The sequence below is a fragment of the Ictidomys tridecemlineatus genome, unplaced genomic scaffold (genome assembly GCF_052094955.1).
Source record: "Ictidomys tridecemlineatus isolate mIctTri1 unplaced genomic scaffold, mIctTri1.hap1 Scaffold_54, whole genome shotgun sequence".
In the NCBI taxonomy this organism is placed as follows: domain Eukaryota; kingdom Metazoa; phylum Chordata; class Mammalia; order Rodentia; family Sciuridae; genus Ictidomys; species Ictidomys tridecemlineatus.
In genome coordinates, this window is record NW_027523576.1 from 477,573 (window position 1) to 494,837 (window position 17,265).

Genomic DNA, 17,265 nt, shown 5'->3' on the forward strand with positions numbered 1-17,265 from the left:
TGTCCGCCGAGAACTAAGAAAAAAAAATAAATGTTAAAATTCTCTCTCTCTCTGTGTCCCCCTCTCTCACTCTCTCTTTCAAAAAAAAAAAAACTACAAGGAAGAGAAAGTCTGTTATTATTGTGTCCTTGCTCTTTCCCTATACTTTAATAAAGCTATTAGTTTCAAAAAGAACTACATGCATATTAAAAAAAAATATTCAACAAAACCCTTCAATGTTCAAAATCTTCATTTGCAAAAAGAATATTATAGGGTCAAATGTTGAACACTAAGTGCTATTTTGTCATCTACTTGCACTAGAAAACTAGAGATGACAGAGGTGGGTAAAAGAGTTTGAATTGAAGCAAGAATGAGAGAACAAAGGAAAGGAGCTGGTTTTCAATGACAAGGGTCCAATGTTAGAACAGGAAATTGGTCCTCCCCTTGCTACAGCCACATTAGGCAATGCATGGGAAAGAGATATAGGGAGAAGGCTGAATTCTTGCCAGCTTTACATAATTCATGTGCCTGATGGTGGGAGACCTAACATTGGAGCAGGATCTGTTTATCCTTAGCTATCTCTCAAATCTGCCCTTGTTCATGATTTCATGGCAGGTATATAAGTGAGCTCCAGCAAAGTTACTTCTTTTGATGATTACCAACAAAAATCATAATATAGCAGAAAATTGACATGGTGTCCTAAGATCCTTTTCAAAAGGGCCCAAAGTCTATAAAAGCATTGACTTTATTTTAGGCCAGCAATGGCACCACTATTAATTCTGCACAAATGTTGAAATGGGCCTGTTTTTTAAACTATTGTCTTTTAGCTGCAAATTCTCTTAGCTCACCTCTCTATACTTTCCTGTAGAATGCCATGGCACAGACCTACAATCTACAAATTTCCTATGTTAGCTGGTGTTCCTAAGTTCCAGCAATGAAGGACCCTAGAGGGATACTGGAAAATGAAAGGGGAGAAGGGACTTCCTTTGCTTATAGTTCCTGTCACTGTTACCCAAGCCATTAGCAAGCACTCTTTGCTTCAGCAAGGAGGTACTGAATTTAGCCTTGAGCTTCTTTTGGCATTGCCCCTCCCTGCAAACTACTAGCCTTATCAAATCCCTCCCAGAAGTAGCAGGATCAAAAGAAAAAATAGTAGCCTGATAGCCTCTTCTCAGGGGTATGAGCTGTGGTTCCTCTGGTTCATTCCTCTGAGCTTCTGAGACTTGATAATCCAACTTTGATTATCCTTTTCTCTGGCCATAGGGGTGGTAGCTGCTCCATGCAGTTATCACCTCTGGGTTACTCCATGTTCCCTTTTTTCCTGTCCATTAACAGCCCAAATTAAATTTTCTCTGTTATAATATCTTGTGATTTTTGTTTTCATGATTAATATGTCTCCAAATCTTCCTCCAAAGAATTCACAGTCACTAATTATAAGGCATCTGTACTTTGGGAAAATGTCAACATTTAGATTTTTCAAGGATTACTAGACATTGGTTCTCAATAGCAATTTTGCAAATTGAAGCACAGACAGAAAAAGATTTAAAGGGAGTGTGGGGCTGAGAACAGGGCCTGAATGACATGAAGTAAGAAATCTGGTATAATTGTAACTATAGTCCCAGAAGAAGAAAAGAGAGGGAATGAAGCAGGAAAAAAAATTCAGAGACAGTAAAAATATTGACTACTCTTTTTCCAAATTTGATAAAAGAAATAAAGGAGGAAAAAAGCAGAGAAAGAAGGAAAGAAAATAAGTTAAACCCACCAACTCAGAGATCCAGGGAACTAAGTAAACCCCAAGCAGCATAAATGCAAAGAGAAATAATACCTACAGACAGTGTAACTGTTGATAACTGTATAACTACTATTATCAGTACGGCTGCTGATAAACAAAGATAAAGAAATAAAATCTTAAAAGCAACCAGAGAAAAACACATGATATAGGGAAAATAATGTCAAGAATTACAATTAGCTTCTCAGCGGACACATTGGAGGCCAAAAAATAACAGAGTGACTTTTTTTGGTTTTGTTTTTGGTAATACTGGAGATGGAACCTGGGGCCTTTGTGCACATGAGACTAGCTCTCTATCAGTGAGCTACATACTCAGTCCTGAGAAGTTTTAAAGGACTGAAAGAAAGCCCTTCAATGACTTTTCATTGTCCTTAGGATAAACATTAAGGTTCTTGACTTCCATAACCTATTGCTTACTATTCTAATCATCTTCTTCTCCAGCAAATAGTGTTGTTTAGTGCCTTTTATTAAGTAGAAAATCTTTCTTTTCGCCTAGTTAATTGTCTCACTAGCTTGATCACAATTTGTTCTCTTGGGTCTTAATGTCCTCCTTATACACATATATTGTTATTTATTGTTATAATAATGTCTACTTAAATCTCAATTTCTGACACTGGCGCGAGCACTTATAAAGTACTTTAAGTGTTTTTTAGATATCCAGTACCTACTGTAGTCTCTACTACTGAGTGAACCCTTAACACATTTTATTATATTAATTACCATAAAAGCATAACAGTGCTGAATCTAAAAATTAAATTTAGTACCAGGAGTCTGTAATTTCTATACCTTATAGTCCAGCCTTGCTAATTGGTACATAGGACTTTTTTTTCCCTAAATACTTATGTCTGACAGTTATTATCTCCAATTAGTTTTGACTATAAGCCCTCAATAATTTCCTGGGAAAGGTCTTGAGACATGAAGGTTCACTTTTCACTTCCTTGTTTTCTGTGATACTTTCTTTTGGGATTAATGAAGGAAGTTGTCTGCATGTCTTTATCTTAGACATTTGCTACCTACATCCAGTCCATAGGTCATCAAGTTTTGTGTGTGTGTGTGTGGTACTGGAGATTGAGCCCAAGCATCCTCTACCACTGAGTTGTATTTTCAGCCACTTTTTGATTTGTGTGTCTCACACAGTTGCCCAGGCTGGCTTTGAATATATGATCTTCTTGCCTTGGCCTTCTGAATCACTGGGGTCATAGGCATGTATCATCACACCTGGGTAGGTAATTGAGTTTTTTTTAAGACAGAGAGAGAGAGAAAGAGAGAGAGAGAGAGAATTTTTAAAAAATATTTTTTAGTTTTCGGCGGACACAACATCTTTGTTTATATGTGGTGCTGAGGATCGAACCCGGGCCGCACACATGCCAGGCGAGCGCGCTACCGCTTGAGTCACATCCCCAGCCCAGGTCATTGAGGTTTGACCCAAGTTTGTTGTTGGTTAATTCTAGTTAGTCTCTGGTCCATTCAGCACTAATTAACAAGGATGATTCACATCCCCAGCCCAAGTCATTGAGTTTGACCCAAGTTTGTTGTTGATTAATTCTAGTTAGTCTCTGGTCCATTCAGCACTAATTAACAAGGATGATTCTTAAGCCACTTGCCTGTTTGGAAGCTGGGAAGATAAGAGTGTGTGAAACTAAGTCTCTTAGACAACTTCTACCCCATAAGAACACGACTTTATTTCTTCTAAATGTAATTCAAACAAGACTTTCTGACTATCTATCCTTCCAATCTATGCTTCTCTCTTTCACTGTTTCCTTTTCTTCAACTCCTCTTAAATGTATATATATATATATATATATATATATATATATATATATATATATACACATTGCGTGTGTGTGTGTGTATGTGTGCTTGTGTGTGTGTGCACATGCACATCTGTCTTTTTGTTTTTGGCAGTACAGGGAATTGAGGGTCTAGCACATGCTAGCAAAGTGCTCCATCATTGAACTACATCCCCAGTTCTTTTATTTATTTATTTATTTATTTGGTTCTGGAGATTGAACTCAGAGGTGCTTTACCACTGAGCTACATTCCCAGCCCTTATAAAATTTTTGTGACAGGGTCTCGCTAAGTTGCTGAGGCTGGCTTTGAACTTGTGATCCTCCTACTTCACCCTCCCAAGCCACTGGGATTACAAATGTGTACTACTGTGACCAGCCTCTAGTGTTTTTTAAAACAAAATATTTTATTTTGATTGGATCTCACCAAGTCCTGGTGACTGGCCTTGAGCCTCTGGCTCATTTGGAGCTGTTTTTTTTTTCTTTTATGGTGCTGAGGAACAAAACCACGCCCTTGTGCAACCAAGCATACACTCTACACTGAGACTCCACCCCATACATAGCCCCAAAACATCTTTTATTGCTTAAATAGATGGCATATAATAGCCAACAGATCTGGATCAAAATCTTATAAAGGGTCTACTTAGATCATTGGCTCCTTCAAAATACAGATTCTCTTCCAAAATAAAACCTAAATTTATGATTTACACATTTTTTTTCTGGGTTAATTAGTGTGAAGTTAAGTATTGTATTTTATTTCTTGTTTTTTGTATTCATACCTTCTGCTTCCATCACTTGCTGAATCTGGGACTAGAATTGAAATTGACTCACGTTCTGCTAAGTTCACTATTTTGGAGAACTAGTTTTAACTTCTGGACAATGGTTTCTTCAAAATTGATAATAGTATCTCAACCCATAAACTTCATAAAGTGTATCAAGAAAACCATGTGTTAATTTGGGCTGCCATAACAAAATATCACAGGCTGGATGGCTTGAATGATAGGAATTTTTTTCTCTCACAGTTAAGGAGGCTTGAAAGTCCAAGATCATGGTTGATTTTGGGTGAGGGCTTTCTTCCAGGCTTCAGAAGATTGTTTTCTGTCTGTGTTCTCACATTGTGGAGAACATGTTTGGTTCTTTTTTTTTTATTTTTATTTTTAAAGACGGAAGTCTCTAATCCTATATGATTAGGTTCTCATCCTTATGACCTTATTTAACCTTACTGGTTTTTTTTGTACTAGAGATGGAACCCAGAGGCGCTTAATCACTGAGCCACATCCCTATACCGCTGGCTTCCCCTCCTTTTTTTTTTTTTTGGTACCAGGGATTGAACTCAAGAGCATTTGGCTACTGAGCCACATCTTCAGCCCTATTTTGTATTTTTATTTAGAGACAGGTCTCGTTGAATTGCTTAGGGCCTGGCAAAGTTTCTGAGGCTGGCTTTGAACTCCCTATCCTCTTGCTTCAGCCTACTGAGCCGCTGAAATTACAGGCCAATGCCATTATGCCCCGCCCTAACCTTACATATCTTCTAAAGGTCTATCGCCAAATATAGTTTATCTCCAAATATCATCATATTGGGGGTTAGGGCTTCAGCATGTGAATTTTGCAGGGATATAATTCAGTCCATGGTAGGTATGATAACCCTCAACTTTAAACCCTTAAATCCAAAATTCACAGGCATTATTCAATTTGGATACTAATGATGGAATGTAGACAGACAGTAGTTACTTTCCATTTTTATAGTCTACTTGTCCTAGCAAATTTGAGACTAGGTAGGGGCCATAGTTAATCTGTGCTTTTCCTTGTGATCCTACATAAGGCAAGTTAACCACATATATCCATTAGCACTCAAGTGAATAGTTTTGAACACAGAAAACTGTGAACTTTTGAGACTTACAGTCAGGTCCAAGATCAAAAAGAAAAGAAAATATATTAATGCCTTCAACAAAAATATTGACCACATGTCATGAATTGAGCACTGGGGAAAAGTGAACTGACATTGTTCCTGACTTAATGGAGTTTACAATCTAGGAAGGGCTACAGTTCAGATGGGGCAATACCTGTTCCTAGAAAGGTTCTTAACCCTGCAGGCTTCCCTGAACAGCGACACCTTAACTAAATCACAAAGATCTTTAGGAAGGAATGAAGCAAGGTTTTTTTTTTTTTTTTTTTTTTTTTGGTGGTAGAGGTGATGGGACTGTAGTAGTGGGGTGTGCGTGTGTCCATGGGGGGCGGGGGCAATTTACTGATGTCCCAGCAGGTGGCTGGAGCCAGGCTGTTAAGAATGGGCAGATCTAGATCGGAGGGTAACAGTCCTTTTAACCGGGCTGTTAAGCTGAGAGTGGAAAACACGCACAAGGGCGCCTTGAGGACCCTTAGACTCAGTTTATTTTACTTGTGGCTCAAATTAAGCATAAGTCTTACAAAAAAGGTTTTCCATTTCCAGGAGTTTGTTTTTCTTTGTCGCTCCCTCCCGCTACGAATCTTCAGCTGGGAGGATCCTGTTCAGGTGCACAAATCAGGAGGTAACCACCAAGGCACTTAGGGCTGAACTCCGGACCGGACGCAGTCGGGTTTTGCTGTGGAGTTTCTGCAGCAGCGCTAAGCAGGAGCATTAAGGTCAGAGCCAGTGGGGTCGGGGAGGCAAACCGCTAGACACCACCAGGCCCAGGGCTACTCAACCTCTGTCTTTACCATAGCGCAGCCTCAGCTCCCTCAACATCCAGCCCAGCACTAGATTGACAGGTAGGCTCGCCCAATCCCGGAGCGGCGCAGACCGCTGTCGCGTCTGGGACCAGGAAAGGGTGTACTGGGCCGGGAAATGGTTTCCTGCTGGCGCGGCCCCGCCCTCTCGCCCCGCGGCCCGCCCCACTCCGGAGAGCTAAGCGGCGGCGTTCCTGTGCGCTCCTCAAGTGACTGGAGCCGGCTGGGCTCGGCTGAGGGAAGGTGAGAGGGCCTTGCCGGCGCGCACACACAGTCTCTTCCGTCCCCCGTCGGTCCACACAGCCTGTTCTCGCTGCGTCGCTTCCTCTTCCCCGGCAGAGTTAGCCCCGGGGGCGCCGTCTGCCGGCGGAGCGGAGCTGGAGGGGGCGGGGAGGTCGCTCGGCGGAGGCTGGGCGTCTGCGCCGCGGCCTCCCTCCTGCTCCCGGAACGCCGCCCCTGCGAGGCTGGAAGGTCGAGCGCGCGGTGCGCTGCCTCGGTGTTCCTCCTGAAAAAGTCTGGCTGCCAGCTGTGGCGTAACCCGAGGCCGGGAAGGTAGGGACGCGGTGGGGAAGGAAGGGCGCTCTCACTTCCAGCCCCGAACCGGGGAGCCAGCGGTGCCCCGTGCGCGGTGGACGTCCGCGGGGCGCGCCCGCCGCCCCTCCCCCTCGGGCCCCCGGCCGTTATCCCGGTTCTGGTGGAAATCTGGGTGTTAACTTTCACGGGGAGGACCTCCTTTAGCTTTGTACGCGAGTTGCTTGGGATTTGAGCTTTTGACATGAGTTGTGGCATGTCCGGTTTAAAAAAAAATTTTTTTTTCTTCCGATAGGTTGGTTTTGTGCTCTCTTATATGTGTTTTCATACAAGTTAATTCGCCGTGTGAAGCTGGGGAGGCTGGGTTTTGTTTAAAACTGAGAACCATAAGGTAGGCGCTCCGTTAATGTTGAACTCGTGAACTGAAATCATCTGAAAATAATTCTACCCATTGCATTTGGTAAGAATCCTTAAGAGTTAGGAAAGAATGAGGTGAGGTTCAGAGAACTAACGTCATGATGGGAGGGGAGCAATGAAGCCCAATGTCTGGCTAAAAAGAGGGAGTGTTGCAAGTGGTCTTTATTTTTTAAAAAAATGTTACTTTGATAGCTTTGTGACAAACCAACCATAACGATTTCTTAAACACCTGGAAATCATAGTATCTAAAGTCTCAGCTTTCAGTGACGTCACAAAGTAAGTGGGGAAATAACCCAAGAAGAAAGTTTTTTGGTAATTGTTAATAATGCTCAATTCACATCCTGATAGTAACTCAACAATGCATTGGTTGATTAATACTACATTCAACTAGTAGAGGGTCCTGGGAAGGGGGGAGGATTTTTCTTAGGGGGCCTCATTCTTTGTGGTTTCACCAGTGGGATTCAAAACCTTGTCCAAGAGGGAAGCAACTTTGGAGCAAACTCAGAGTCCCCCAAGGAATTCAGGGCTTCAGAAACACAGGTGTGAGGCAGGAGTTGTGAGAAAAGGCGGAGGAGGAAAAGGCAGCTCCAAGGTGTAACACTTTTCAGCATGGGTGGTGCCGCACCTCTGGCCCTGGGCTAGATGTTATGGAGCCATCCGAGGATGCTTTGGTTGGAGATGACCTGGGATCCAGAGTCCCACTAAGCTCAGCTAACATCAGAACCACTGTCCATCAATGTGAACTCATACATGATTTCAAGATTTTTCAAATAACTACTTAACTAAAAATAGACAGGTAAAACAAATCTTAACAATATATTTCATTTAACCTAGTATATCTAAAATATTTTCTGAATGTATATACTTGAACTTAAATCAATGTAAAATCATTAATGAGGTAGACTGTACTCTCTTTTTTGTCCCAGGTCTAGACCAACCAGAGCAGCCAGCCACATTTCACGTGCTCAATAGCCATATTGAGTGGCTAGTGACCCAAGGCTGCCATATTGGGCAGTATAAGTTGAGGCCCTCACTCCATTTTATGTACAAAACTGAGTATCTTAGGAGTTTTAATGTACTTGAAGGTACCAGGAATGCTGGTATCATACAAGTAGAGGCTTGAGACTTGATTGTATTTCTGATTTTCCTGAACTTTACCAAGATCTGTTCACTCTCCTGTTCAAAGTGTTTGAGTCCCCAACACACAACACCCATCTGAATAAAATATGTTGGTCACTATGCACATGATAAAATTCTGTCTGTGGGCTCACACACTAAGTGCTTCACTATTGTGTTCTAGAAGCTTCTAGTATACGTGCCTGCCAGAGAATCAACCTACTGAAGCACATGTTCCTTTATTTCTTCTTTATATCATAGTGTAGTATTATGTCGATTTCTAAAATTTATGTGTGAAGGTGGCTTATATTATGCATTAGCTTAATATTAGGTTATTATAGGAGGTAGTTAAATAAATGTTACTAAATTAATATTTGGCTATTGTTAACATGAAATGACAGTTGTAAGTAAAAATATTAGAAATACTAGTTATAAAAATGCTGGGGGCAAGGGAAGGCTGTTGGAGGACATTTAGCAGAGGAAGGGATCTGGATTGAGGTTTTAAATCTCTTTATCTCTTTAAGAGACAACTGGTCTGTATTATAGGTATAGAGAAAAATAATTTGCTCTTTGATTAGTTTTTCATGTCAAAGCCACATCAAACATTCTTAAAGTGTGGAAAACCTGAGATGCCTTCAGATTATTTTACAAGGCCTAGTCCTCCCAGCAAAGATCTCCCACCATGTAGGATGACTTTTTAAATGCCATTTTTTTTTCTTAATAAGTCAAATATTTATTTTTAAATATCAGATCTTTACTCTTACCCATTTGCAATTCAATTCCTGGTCTTGATCTAATTACATCTTCTGAGTTCCCTCTGTTGAAGATTTCCCTCTAAGTCCTTTAAAGTATGGTGGAGCCATTAATGATTTACCTAAAGATTCAAAGAATATTATAGTGTTATAATGAAATGATTTCTAGTTATACAACAGTGTGCTTCATAGGAAACTATATTCTATGCTGCTTTTAATCTTTCTTTCTTTCTTTTTGGTACTAGGAATTGAACCAGGGTGATTTGCCACTAGGCTACATCCCCATCCCCCACTTTTTTTTTCTTGTGAGACAGGGTCTTGCTAAATTCCTGAGGCTGGTCTCAAACTTGTAATTTTCCTGCCTTGGTCTTTTGAGCTGGGGTTACATGAGTGCACTGCTGAGCCTAGCACCTGCCTTCTTATCTTTCTCAATACCAGTAAAAATAAAGAGAACCCCTTAGCTGGGAATTCATCTGGGTGGTAAAGAACCCGCTGTGGTAAAGCATATGTGAGGCCCCAAGTTCAGTTGCCCTGCACTGCAAAACCAAACCAAACCCTCATTAGTTGGAATGTAATAACTAGAAGGACAAAATGAAATTTATTTTTAGGATATTACAAATATAAATTCAGAAATTTGAAGACCCTTTAGCTAAGTTTCTTCCCCCCCCCCGCCCTGTAACTTTCTGTTTTGTTTACAGTCTCTCTCACCTTCAACTGAGAGGCCTGGGAATAGTAGCCCCCAGTCCTCAGCACAAGGCCTGCCCCATGGCAAGTGACCAATAAATATTTGTTGATTCGATTTCTCTGTTTGACCTCTTCCTCTCATGCTTTGAGGGAACTGTAATGTCCACTGTTTGCCCAACACTTTTTATGGGCCAAGCCCTGTGCCAGGTGTTTGAATCCTTCCATCAACTCTTCAAGGTGAGAGTTATCATCCACATTTTACAGATGAGATGATTTATCTTTCTGTTTTCCACAGAGGCAGCCCTGGTGACTTACATGCAATCACTAACTAAAAATGGGTTGAGCTAATTTAGGATTTAACCTCATCTGTTTTTGAAAACAATGGCCAATTCCGCTGTGCTAACCACAGGTCGGTGACCTCAGTGGGTTCCTCCTGGCCCTGCTTCTCATTCTGACCCTGCAGCAAACATTTGTTGAGCACCTGTTCCATGAAAGGCCCAGAGCCAGGAAACACATGGAAGCCACCTGTGCCCTGCAACACGGAGTGGCCCAGGCTAGGATAACCTTGCTCCCCAGAGTCTGGCTCCATAGGGGAGTGTGGTGTGACAGAGCTGCTCCGAGAGCATGGGCCTCCATGCCTGACCTCCAACACAGGGCTCCTCCAGCCCATTGCATATTGTAGTCTCCTGGGGAGCCTTGGGCTCTAGCCTCAGTGACTGCAATCCTTGGTCAGATTGCATCCCCACACAGACCTTTAGAAGTCCCATCCCCCCCAGGTTCTTCCAACATGCAGCCAGGATTGAGAACTAGGGTATCTGGATTGGGTTCCAAGGGGCAGATGTTTGCCACTTAGATATGCGAATGAAACACAACGCACATCAGGTCTGGAAGGAGCGTCCCTAAGAAGTGCTCCGGTCACCTCCATGCTGCAGCTGTCCCTGCCATTTCTAGATCTGTTTCTTTTGACTGCTTTTTCTCCTGCTTATGGGTCACATTCTCTTGCTTCTTGGACTGACTAGTGACCTTGACTGGATGCTGGATATCATGCTGTTGAGCGTCTGCATTTGTGGATTCCTTTAAGAGTGTTGACTTCATTTTGGTTAACACTTAAATTGCTTGCAGATCAGCTTGATCCTTTCAAGAATTATTTTTAAGCTGTGTTCGAATGAGAAGAGCCTTTATTCTAGGGCTGCTTTAGCCGTACCACGTAGGTGTGACCCTTCTGGAATTTTTACTGATATCTCAGGTGGTCAGTGAAGTTGTTTCTATGCTTGGATGGAATTCATGTTTCTCCAGCACTTACAAATATGTGGTATTCCTTCCTGGGTGAAGTTTCAGCCTACACACACAACACTAAGTTTTTAGCAATGGATTTCAGGAACCCCTTTCAGATTTCTGGAGCTCTTTCTTGGTGTACATTTCTCCTTTCCAATTTTCGGACTCCTCAACTCCAGCCATGTCAGTCTAACCTAACTCTCTGGCTCCTCAACTCAGCAAACTGATGTGCTCCTCTTGCTTCCCCTCTGTGAGCTGTGACCAGAACATGCATCCAGGCCAGCCTTCCAACCTCTGCCCTCATTTGGTTCCCTTTTCTCAAGGACCCCAGACCTGTACTGCCTGTTTCTACATGGGTGGAAGCGGAAACTCCTGAGCACTATTTTAAATTTTGTATCTTTTTAATTTTCTGTAATTGCAAACTCCATGGGGCTATTAATGTTAATTTGTAAACAAGATCTGTAAGCTGACTAGTCACCAGAGCTAGCACTGTGCTGGAGACACATGAATTCCATCCATCCTAGGTGTGTCCTAGGTGTGTTTAGGCTTTGAAAGTGTAGAAAACGTGCTTTTTTATGATATGTCTATTACACTTTTGCAAAATGGAAATAATAAATCATGGAAGCTGTCTCAAAAACTAGAAGCTTAATGGAGAACAAAGAAAGCAAGGGAAAAGATGTGATTCCATTAATAGCTTAGGTAAAATAGGCATACAATTCATGAATGAACCTGTATTACTTAAAAATTAAAAAAAAATATTTCATCAAGCAATGCATTCAAACAAAGAGGTTGAAGAATAGGTTGCAGGTCTTGATGCAGTAGTGCAGGGTTATAATGTATGTTATCTCAGAAGCTGAGGCAGGATTGTAAATTGGGGGCCAGCCTGGGCAACCTGGTACACCTGCCCCTAATTTCAAAAATAAAAATAAAAAGGGCTGAGGATGTAGCTTCGTAGTAGAGAACCCCTGGGTTTAATCCCCAGTTCCATCTTTTTAAAACTATCTAATATATACTTGGCGTTATCTCTTAATATTTCTTTGGTTTCAAAATATTAATGAAAATTCTGATATATTTATTATTTCATATGAAATTCAGGTGTAAAGAACATTACATTAGGTTGTTATACATAATAAAGATGTTAAAATTTTAAATTGGGTGCTGATATACCTACAGTTTGTTTATTTTTTTTAAAATTCTTTTTGTTGTAGATGGACACAATATCTTTAATTTATTTATTTTTATGTGGTGCTGAGGATCAAACTCAGTGCCCCACACATGCTAGGCAAATGCTCCACCACTGAGTTACAATCTCAGCCTACCGTTCAGTTTTATTATATATTTGTATCATGTATCTCATTTTAAAAGCAGTCCTAAGTAATATTTTATAATTTCTTCAAATAGGTCTTGAAAATGTCTTATTAACAAATCTTGAAATTATTGCTTCTATATTGTAGTTTTATCTCTATTGTGAATGGAAATATTGGTGAAATTTATTTTTTAAGTGTTTACTTCTCTTTTTTGAAAGTTGTTCATTTTTATAGGCTTTTATAACCACTATTTTATTTAATTGCTCTTACAAATTTTTTATGCAGTTTTTTTTTGTGGGGGTTGACATTTTCATCAGATTATCTATTAATAATGATAATTAATGATAATTTAATTTAATTTTTTTTGCATTTGTGCATCTGTATGTACTGGGGATAGAACCCAGGGCCTTACACATGCTAGGTAAGCATTCTTCCTACCACTGCCTACATCCCCAGACCTTATTTCTTTATTTAGAGATAGGGTCTCACCAAGTTGCTCCGGCTAGCTTGTAATTATGATCCTCCTGCCTCAGTCTCCTGATTAGCTGGGATGACAGGCCTGGTAAGAAGAAGAGAAACTCGCCCTGATTAGCCCATTTGAATAACAAAGTACCTTGAAAGGATGTGCTGAGACAGGAAGACAAAAGCTATGTGGAAACCAGATATCTCCATTTTCTTCACCCCCTTTCACAGTCCCCGATCTCATGGTATGCACATGGATCCACACCCCTCTTCCTAAGCATTAACCCATGAGAGGGTTCTGGACTAGCTTGATACTATCTCAAATGGAACTACCCTGTGGTAGTTACTGCATTGCCTAAACTTCTTAAATTAAACTTCTTTAAATTTGGAAGGAAGATACCCATTTGCTCCCAGAATTAAAGAAATATCTAATATTTTTTATGCAGTATGATTTCCCATTAAGCTCTGTGAACTACCTTATTTTTTAAATTGTTTTTTCATTTAAAATTTTTAAAAATCAAGAATAGATGCCATGACATACTTGATTTTTTGAGTATATGAATATAGATTTCCAAAAAGACATTTCCCCAAAGATGGTATATGAAGGGCTAACTACATGAAGAGATAGTCAATATCATTAATCCTTAGGAAAATGCAAATCAAAACCCCAAGGAGACACCCCCCCTTCTCACCCACCAGGATGGCAACTATAATAAAAACAATAGACAATAGCAAGGGGTGACAAGATATGCATATACTTTATTTATATTTTTAAAATTTATTTATTCTAATTTGTTATCCATGGCAGCAGAAAGCATTTCAATTCATAGTACACATATAGAACACAATTTTTCATTTCTCTGGTTATATACAAAATAGAATCACACCATTCATGTCTTCATACATGTATGTAATGTAATGATGTCCATCTCATCCCACCATCTTTTCTACCCCCATGCCCTCTCCCCTCCACTCCCTTCCCTTTGCCCTATCCAAAGTTCCTCCATTCCTCCCATGCTCTCCCCACCCCACCTCCATTAGGGATCAGCATCAGAGAAAACATTTGACCTTTAGTGTTTAGGGATTGGCTTACTTCACTTGCCTCAGGCATTGGAGGCAAGGGCTCCATCCCTAGCACTGCAAAGAAGAAAACAGAAAAAAAAACCCCACATACACATAATTAAATTTAGGCTTTTTTATTTGAACCTTGTGCTCTCTAAACCACACAATGATATTGTCCCTGCTGGTGAAAATTGGTGGGTGAATAGAGAAATAGAGGTGTTCAGGGTTATGAAAAAAAAGAAGAGATGATTGTATGTCTGAATGGGAAAAATGATGCTTATGTGAATCCCTCCTTGAAATCACTCTGGTCCAAGAGATTGGATTGGGGCTTTGTGATTGTGTAAGCCTTCTGCTTGTTGTGTGGGGTGTTTTGTTGTGTTGTTGTTGTTGTTTAGTTTTGACTTTTGTACTGGGGATTGAATCAGGGGCATTTTATTACTGAAGCAGGGTCTTGCTAAATTGCTGCACGTCTCACTGAATTGCTGAGGCTGGCTTCAAACTGGTGGTCCTCCTGTCTCAGCCTCTCCAGTTGCTGGGAGCTTGTATTTTGGTGCTGGGGATTGAGCCCAGGGCCTCATGCATGCTAAGTATCCTCTTCCACCAAACTGCACCCCCGGCCCCTGCTTTCTGAGGGTATTAGTATCACTGGCTTAGGTCTCCTTCCCAGTCTCTGGATTTGTGCATGAGCTCTATATCTGTATCCATGTGTCCAAATGCACCTGACCTTACAGACTAGGGCTTACCTGCTCCTCAGGCTTCCCTGTCTCTGTTGAAAACCACATGCCAAGATCAGCCACCTGGAAGATGTCCCTGGTCTCTTGACATTTGTGCAAACCATTGAAAAGTCCTGCGTGGCTCTAAGTGCACAGGGTCATGACCCATTCTTCCCAGTCTCCACTTGTCCAGGCTGCCTAGACAGCTCTTCTCACTCGCTTTTCTAGCCTGCTCTGCTCAGCCACACTGCCCTTCCTTTGCTGCCCTCTATGCCTACAGTTCCCCACGTTCAAGTACCAACACATGGCTGGATCTTTCCTCCCTCAGAGGCAGAGTCTCTTCCCCGTCACATTGCCATACAGTCTGATTATGGTCACAGTTGCCCTACAGTCCCATTCCATCTATTCTGGCCCTTTTCCATCTCCTGGCAGTTACCTGCGAACATACTGTATACATTACTTGTTTGTTCTTTGTGTTTTGCATGGGTTGCTTCCTGGGGCTGAAGTGTCTGCTTCCTGAAAGAATTTTGTTGCTAGCTGTGTGTCCCCACCACCCAGCAGGCATGCACAGAGCTCCTCCTGGAAGACCGAAGGCATGTCTTCCTCAGGGTGCAGGCTCCTGGGCTGTAGAGTCAGTGACTTCCATTCCAATGTGGGATCCACCTCTTCTGGATGTAGGAGCATTGATTAGATACCTGATGAAAGCTTTGGGGATGCTTTCCTTGGCCTTGTGGGACTGTAGTGAAGTCATGCTGGGCCCTCAGTGGGCACTCAGCAAGCACGGAAATGATGTGATGTTGAAATGGAGGAAGCAAGAGAGCTTTTCTAGAAGAAAAACCTCCCGGGGAAATGGACGCAGACACCTATAGGCCTGGTCCCCACCTGCCGCCTAGAGTGTGGACCTTGGTGTCATGTATGGCTCATGGGTGTTCCTTTGGCTTTGGTTAGAAATCACCTTTACTGTCTCAGTCAGGGGGTCCTAAAGACAGCTTACTGAAGTTAAGTCAGATGAAGTGCAGTCAGATGCACCCCAGGGGTATGTAGTGAGTCTTGACCAGAGGCATGCACAGCATGAGTGCCACACCACATTCTGAGAGCTTGCCACCCTGCAGCCTGTGCCCCCTTTCCCTGCGTGTGTGTGAGTCCTGCCTGTGTCTGCATTTCCCACCAGCAGAGTCTTCCAGAATGTGCTCTTTCCTTCTGTCCTTGCTTGCTTAGCCTGTGCTTTTGAGTTTCATGCAGGCTGTGGGTTTTCACGGTCAGCTCCTCCTTGCTGAGTAGCAGTGTATTGCAGCGTGTTCATCCGTGGTGTTTCAGGGGTCTGACTCAGTTCTGGTTGGGGGCTGCTCTGCCTGGAGTTGCTGAGCTCTAAGGACAGGTGTTTTGTGGGTTTGGGTTTCATTTTGGCTGATGGGGCATCTACAGGGAGAACTGCTGCATCGGGAGTGGATGCGTATACCTGGACCAGCAGGTGCTGAGTGCTCCTCCAGCATTTTTTTTTAATTGGTTGTTCACAACATTACAAAGCTCTTGACATATCATATTTCATACATTAGATTGAAGTGGGTTATGTACTCCCAATTTTACCCCAAATGCAGATTGCAGAATCACGTTGGTTACACATCCACAATTTTACATAATGCCCAATTAGTAATTGTTGTATTCTGCTACCTTTCTCCTCCAGCGTTTTATCCCACCTGCCTATGGGCTGTGCAAGGCTGAAGGTGCTCCAGCCTCCAGGGAATTGGTGTTGGCAGCCTATGCCCCCAGCCCTCAGCAGGGACAGTGCTCCTCACTGGCTTTTGATTTACATTTCAATAAAGATGTTGTTGGGTGTCTTTCCACGTGCCTATTGTCCATTTTTTGGTCTTCTTTTTATTAATATTTTTTAGTTGTAGATGGACACAATATCTTTATTTTTATGTGGTGCTGAGGATCGAACCCAGGGCCTCGCATGTGCTAGGTGATCGCTTTACCGCTGAGTCACAACCCCAGCCCCTGTTTGTCTTCTTTTGTGAACCATCTCTTCACATTTTGCTACCTGTGGTGGATTCCCAGGCTGCTCTGTGAGCATGGAGCACTGACACCTGGGCAGACATGTGGCTGCTCATCTCTCTGCTGCCTATGGATTTCCAAAGAGGTTCTATTCAGTCAGTTCAAGTGTTCTATGGGTTTTTGCCCTTATAACTCATAGGTGGAAATAATAGGAGTGTTTTCACATGCACAGGCCCTGGTTTGATCCCCAGCACCATGCATATGTGCCTGTACACACAGCATTTGTTAGTGTTCTGTATGAGGAAGCAGAGGTATGCATGACATGGAGCTGCTTCATGACTGCACAGCCGAAACGTGAATGCATTGACCTGACCTCATAACTGACCTAAGTGCTGTGGTGGGCGGTCTTGCTTACAGGGGGCATGTAACGTGATGCAGTTGGCCCTCCATACCTGCAGCTCCCACCAACCACAGGTCGAAATATGTCTCAAACTCACAGCTGTGCTGCTTGTGTTTATTGTCTTCGCTCCCTGAACTGCACAGTGTGCAGACTACTGAGACAGGATTTGAGTTAGGTTAGGTATGTGGTGATGCAGAGGAGAGGCAGAACACACAGGTGTGCACAGGCTCTGTGCAAACACGACACATTCCATAGAGGGGACTGGAAACATTCCCCCACCCCCCTGTGCA